Source organism: Anopheles moucheti, unplaced genomic scaffold, assembly GCF_943734755.1.
Source record: "Anopheles moucheti unplaced genomic scaffold, idAnoMoucSN_F20_07 putative_Y_42, whole genome shotgun sequence".
NCBI lineage: Eukaryota > Metazoa > Arthropoda > Insecta > Diptera > Culicidae > Anopheles > Anopheles moucheti.
This window is the reverse complement of record NW_026453692.1, coordinates 145,659-146,870: the sequence shown is the minus strand read 5'-3', so window position 1 is coordinate 146,870 and position 1,212 is coordinate 145,659.

Below are 1,212 nucleotides of genomic sequence, written 5' to 3'. Positions count from 1 at the left end.
AACTGTCTATTTCAACTTAATTCGTCCATCCAAAACGAACTTTGTACTTTGCTATGAAGTTCCACCAGGAATGAGTTTTCATGCAAAAACTGTCTATTTCAACTAAATTGATCCATCCGATACGAACTTTGTACTTTGCTATGAAGTTCTACCAGGAATGAGTTTTCATGCAAGAACTGTCTATTTCAACTTAATTCGTCCATCCAAAACGAACTTTGTACTTTGCTATGAAGTTCCACCACGAATGAGTTTTCATGCAAAAACTGTCTATTTCAACTAAATTGATCCATCCAAAACGAACTTTGTTCTTTGCTATGAAGTTCCACCAGGAATGAGTTTTCATGCAAAAACTGTCTATTTCAACTTAATTCGTCCATCCAAAACGAACTTTGTACTTTGCTATGAAGTTCCACCAGGAATGAGTTTTCATGCAAAAACTGTCTATTTCAACTAAATTGATCCATCCGATACGAACTTTGTACTTTGCTATGAAGTTCTACCAGGAATGAGTTTTCATGCAAGAACTGTCTATTTCAACTTAATTCGTCCATCCAAAACGAACTTTGTACTTTGCTATGAAGTTCCACCACGAATGAGTTTTCATGCAAAAACTGTCTATTTCAACTAAATTGATCCATCCAAAACGAACTTTGTTCTTTGCTATGAAGTTCCACCAGGAATGAGTTTTCATGCAAAAACTGTCTATTTCAACTAAATTGATCCATCCGATACGAACTTTGTACTTTGCTATGAAGTTCTACCAGGAATGAGTTTTCATGCAAGAACTGTCTATTTCAACTAACTTTGTCCATCCAAAACGAACTTTGTACTTTGCTATGAAGTTCCACCAGGAATGAGTTTTCATGCAAAAACTGTCTATTTCAACTAAATTGATCCATCCAAAACGAACTTTGTACTTTGCTATGAAGTTCCACCAGGAATGAGTTTTCATGCAAAAACTGTCTATTTCAACTAACTTTGTCCATCCAAAACGAACTTTGTACTTTGCTATGAAGTTCCACCAGGAATGAGTTTTCATGCAAAAACTGTCTATTTCAACTAACTTTGTCCATCCAAAACGAACTTTGTACTTTGCTATGAAGTTCCACCAGGAATGAGTTTTCATACAAAAACTGTCTATTTCAACTTAATTCGTCCATCCGATACGAACTTTGTACTTTGCTATGAAGTTCTACCAGGAATGAGTTTTCA